Raw genomic sequence first — 6,000 nt, 5'->3', positions numbered from 1 at the left:
TTTATAACCATTCAGCAGAATAGACAACAAGCATGGGAACAAATTGTTGAGTTTAAGCTTCCCAATTGTGTCAAGATGTCAAGAAGAAATGATGGGTTATCACTTGAGAAAGGGCAGCTGTTGTCCCGAATTTTTTAATCATAACCAGCGTGTCTTGAGCACTTTGATAAACCTGGAAACGCCCCACTTTAGATACAGGTATTGACATTCAATTTTTTCTTCAGTATACTTGTAACTGGCGGTGGAGCAGGCCAGTACCAATACCTTTTTCCCCAAACAACTCATTTTTGCAAAGAAGAAATGACTGCAAGCTGTGGGGTTTCATTAACTGTACAAGCCTAAATAAATCACTCCTGAAATATGCCTACTGTTTACTTATGTTATCATGCTTCTTTAATTATCAGGGTTTTAGCCTCAGCACTATTGTTGGTTATGGAAACCAGGCTTTACACAAAGTTCAACTATTGAGCAGGGCCCACTTTACCTCCTGTACCCGTCACTTTTTATATGTAATTTGTGTTTGATAAAACCCTTCCATTGTAAACACTGTATAATATGCTGGCACTCAATTATGTGTTGCTAATATCTGTTCATTTTAAGTGTATTTGAAAAACCTTTGTGGTCAGCATGCCAGTAAGTCAGTGATGGAAGAACCATTGGTTGTTGATGAACCTTTAGAAACTGGGAGCACATAGCAAATCTTTTAAATTCAGCAGTTGTGAAAATTGTAATAGCAATTACCAGCGCCGTTTCTGTATGCATTGCCGCCTGAGGCGGCTCCAGTAATGCCGCCCCCCCAGCCCGATTCGATTTCCGGGGGGAGGCAGCAACGCTAGTGCGGAGAGCGCAATTGCGCTCTCTCGCCCTAGTAAAGCCGAATTTCCGGTTCAAAAACCGGAAATTTGGCTCTTAAAGGCACCAGGAGCGGCTTTTTGCCGCCCCTGGAAACCTAGCTGGCGATGCCACCTGAGGCGAGCGCCTCAGCTCGCCTGATTGGCGATCACCCCTGGCAATTACCATCATTATATATTGTGACCAAAGTCAAAAGAGAACAAAGGGGTTAATCATTACCTCACACCCCAGGCTGGTGCTCCTCTTAGCTGAAAAAATGCACTTGCCCGGCTACTACTCTAGTAAGTACTGCACTGTCATCTTCTTGATTATCCCAGGTTCCCTTATGGCTAGTCTGTGCACCTGCAATAATGTAAAACCAAAACTAAAATTAGAAAAGCCAAACTTCTGCTCTGCTGAGCATGCAACCCTGCATAACATCTGAGATGAGTGGGCAAAAGAAAAGAACTTTGTGCTGGTCGATTGACAACAAGAAAGAAATGCAATAAGGCGTAGTTCAAAATATGAAATCCAGAAGATATGTTCCAAATCTAGTGTTGATTCAACCTACATTACTTTCTGCCTGCTTTTTTACTAATACAGAAAACAAATACAATTTGTTTAAGTCCTCCATTAAAAAAACAGAATGAATGTAAACCTAATTTCTCTCAACAATGTATTTAGCAAAATACCACTTGTAATACCACTTGTCCTGCCACATATGCAAAAACCAGCAATGCAGAGAATCAATTCATACCTTATTTACTCGCCAAAATAATCTTTTTAAACTTTAAAGGGGACCTGTCACCCTAAGAAATAATTTCAAATTCTTTTCTATCATGTTAGTTGAGCAAAATAAACTTTACTTACACTGTATTTATTATTTACATTTTGTTTCCTTTTGTTTTGGAATTATACAATCACAGCAAGCAGGCAGCTGCCATTTTGTGGACACGGTTATTAAGGGAAATTGCATATCAACCCAAAATCTTGTGTATGAACCAGAATGAGGGACCTAATGTCCATGTGCAGTGGCGTACACAATTATAGAGCCTAAGGAGGGAAGGGGCTCTGACATCTAGGAAGTGCTTAGGCGGGGCAGGTAATATTTGATTGACAGTGACAGTTTAGATATTTAAACACCTTTATAACAAGTATGGATCTTTTAATGAAAAACATTTTTGGGGTTCCATATTTAATATGGAAAGGACTTTCATTATGCAGTTTTTTATGTGTAGGTGACAGGTCCACTTTAAAGGAACAGTTCAGTGTAAAAATAAAAACTGGGTAAAAAGATAGGCTGTGCAAAATAAAAAAAAAATCCTAATATAGTTAGTTAGGCAAAAATGTAATCTATAAAGGCTGGCGTGAGTGGATGTCTAACCTAATAGCCACAACACTACTTCCTGCTTTTCAGCTCTCCAATTCTGAGTTAGTCAGCGATTTGAAGGGGGGCCACATGGGACATAACTGTTCAACGAGTTTGCAATTGATCCTTAGCATTCAGCTCAGATTCAAAAGCAAACAGTTATGACCAATGTGGAAACCAAGAGAGCTGCAAAGCAGGAAGTAATGTTCTGGCTATTATGTTAGACATCCAGTCACTCCTGTCTTTATACTTTACATTGACATATTGTCTAACTACCTATATTGAAAATATTTTTTATTTTGCACAGTTTATCCAGTTTTTATTTTTACACTGAACAATTCCTTTAATTAGTCAAGCTGACTGCAAACCTATTATGGAGTGGGGATTAAACCCAATTTACTTTAAGTCCAGTGTACACAGCTAATGGACTTTTCTAGGAGGAAACTTTCTGTAGCATACTACAACAGACATTGCTGATACGGAAAACGTTCACTTTTGATTTTAAGCAACCTCAACTATAATTAAAATTAATTTTATAAGCTGCAATCCCCTTTTTAAATATAGCCTCACTTCTGTGAATTTGTATGAATAGCCTGCATGATACTGTATATATCCTCTGCAAGAGGTGCCACGTTTAGAAAGCCTTACTGGAAGAGGTCAGTGTATTTTAAGACTGTACAGGGAAAAGCTGCAAAACTATTTCCTTGCACCTTACATGCAGATTTTCTTATGGCTCCACTCCACCTATCTGTTTATTTCTCTCATTAATATATCATTTCTTTTCACAATTTTTACTTTTGTTCAGGGTGGAATAGTTTTTTTCCCAGATATGGGGGCTCGATATCTCTTTATTGTGAATTTATTGAAACTGCTGTGACAAGGCATTGGATTGGGTAGAACTGACATCCTGTGTATATTTTTTTTAAAGCTGAATAAAATAAGTGACAGCGAGGAATTCAGATAACCTTTCTGGTTTAGCAACTTTTTGTTCACGCCACATACTTTACATACAAAATCAAAGTCATTGGGACTGAAGAAAAGTAGGTTACATATGCTCCATGAACTGAATCTGTTTTGATTATGCTGATAACTAGCACTGAATATGTTTGCCTTGTGTGCTCTGTATCATATTCTCTAATAAAGAGCTACATGACATGTAGTGTATATTTTCTCAATGGGTTTTTCTCTTGCCAAAGTGCAGATTAGTTAGTAAATTTCCTGGTGCGATACAGACAGCTTCTGGCATCTTCATTGATCATCTGCTTCATAACTTGACGCCAAGGTCGATACCCAAGCATATCAATCCATAGCCATCTGTCATAGCAAGCATATTTCCTAAGCTATGAAGCAATCTTAATCTTTTTTAGCAGCATAAATTAAAATGTCGTATATATGTACAGTATGTTTACAAATACTGCAATAAGGGCACAATTAAAAAAAGACAGTGTGCAGCTTAAATGCCTGTTAAAGTTTGACATACTTTACATTTTGCACATAGTACATAAAATATGCAGGTATGGGATCCATTATCCGGAAACCCGTTTTACGGAAAGGCCGTCTCCCATAGACTCCATTTTGATCCAAACTAAGATATAATTAACCTGTATTAATAACAGAACCAGCCCATTGGGCTTATTTAATGCTTTCATGATGTTTTAGTAGACTTAAAGTATGAAGATCCAAATTACAGAAAGATCCATTATCCAGAAAGCCCCAAGTCCCGAGCATTCTGGATAATAGGTCCCATACCTATACTACATTTCTACTTATTTGTCCTAGAACATCAAAGCTAATATATGCACAAAATAAAATTTAACTGGCAATCTCAATACTTTTTAATGGAGAAGAAAAGGTTCAATCAATGGGCATTTCAGTTCTTAGGAAGAAAAATGCAGTACAGAAATACATACTGGAACCTCTATGGAAGTAGGAAACCCATTTCTCTGAAAAGGTGGGTCTACATTTGGTGCATATTGGGAAATAAAATATACAATGTATGGGAACAATTAGGAATGTACTGAGTCCAAAAATGTATTTATTAAAGTAATAAATATGTAATGCAGTGTTGCCCTGCTCTAGTAAGGGCAGAGATACATGGGAAGAATCGGGGAGATTTAGTCGCCCGGCGACTAATCTCCCCGAAAAGCCTTCCTGCTGACTAGAATCTAAATCGCCGGCGGGATGGCACTCGAAGCACTTCGTTTTCCCAAGTCACCTGACGAGGAAACTTCGGGCGACTCTGGAAAACGAAGCGCTCCGAATGCTATCCTGCCGGTGATTTAGATTCTAGCCGGCGGGAAGGCTTTTTGGGGCGATTAGTCGCCGGGCGACTAAATCTCCCCGAAATGTTCCTGTGTGTCTCTGCCCTTAAACTGGTGTGTTTGCTTCAGAAACACTACTATTGTTTATATAAATAAGCTGCTGTGTAGCCATGGGGGCAGCTATTCAAAGGAGAAAAGCCTCAAGGTACACAGCAGATAGCAGATAAGCTCTGTAGAACATAATGTTATCTGTTATCCATTATTTATCCTGTGCTTTTTTTTCCTTTCCGCCATTGCTACTCAGAAGCTTGTTTATATGAACTATAGTAGTGTTTATGAAGCAAACAGATCAGTTTTACCAGTGCATGGCAACATTACATGATATTTTCATTACTTTAAAACACTTTCATTTTTTTGGTGTTACTGTTCCTTTAAAGGACCAGTAACATCAAAAAAAAAATTTAAAAATTCGTTAGAAAACAACGAAAAAAAACACCAAGACAAATTAAAATTTCAAAATTGCAAAGCCATTATTAAGAAATAACTTACTGAAACTCCACTTCCTGTCCTCTTCTGAAACGGCGATATGGCGACCATCCATAGTGCGGTGCTGGATTTGTCCTCCCTGGCTAGCTCCCATAGCCTACTGACAGCAGGAAGACGGTGCTGGAAAGCAGACGGCTGGATGAAGAGCTGAAGTGCCCGGTGTGTTCCCGGAACATCCTTGTGCAGAGCAGCGCGCCCCTGCAGCAGCAGGCAATTCTTAGCGAGAGTGCCCCAGGCGGGTGGCAGGGCACACAGACATCGCAGACATCACAGATTGTCTCTTCATCCCCTCTGGGACGCATCTATCAGCACAGGAGCGTTACATCGCAGGAGCGTTACAAGCAGTGTGCGGTGTCTGTGTGAGGCGCAAGAGTGAGCGCACACTGACAGCCGCACACTTTTTTCACAGGCAGCAGCAGCACTCGGCCATTCTCATGCACGGATTGCATCGCGCCGCTGCTCGGAAGCCTCCTTAGTCCCGCTCTGGAGAGAGGCTGCTGGGATTGTACCGATTCCCCCTTTTGGTTCCACGTCGGAGCGATGGAGGCTGTCAGTGTGCGCTCACTCTTGCGCCTCACACAGACACCGGGCCGGCACCAGCCGCACACTGCTTGTAACGCTCCTGCGATGTAACGCTCCTGTGCTGATAGATGCGTCCCAGAGGGGATGAAGAGACAATCTGTGATGTCTGCGATGTCTGTGTGCCCTGCCACCGCCTGGGGCACTCTCGCTAAGAATCGCCTGCTGCTGCAGGGCTGGGTTAGTAGGAGGCTGAGTCCCTGCAAGATCTCCCCAGAGGCGCGCTGCTCTACACAAGGATGTTCCGGGAACACACCGGGCACGTCAGCTCTTCATCCAGCCGTCTGCTTTCCAGCACCATCTTCCTGCTGTCAGTAGCCTATGGGAGCTAGCCAGGGAGGACAAATCCAGCACCGCACTATGGATGGTCGCCATATCGCTGTTTCAGAAGAGGACAGGAAGTGGAGTTTCAGT

This window comes from Xenopus laevis, chromosome 3S, assembly GCF_017654675.1.
Source record: "Xenopus laevis strain J_2021 chromosome 3S, Xenopus_laevis_v10.1, whole genome shotgun sequence".
Taxonomy (NCBI): domain Eukaryota; kingdom Metazoa; phylum Chordata; class Amphibia; order Anura; family Pipidae; genus Xenopus; species Xenopus laevis.
This window is presented reverse-complemented; position numbering follows the sequence as displayed.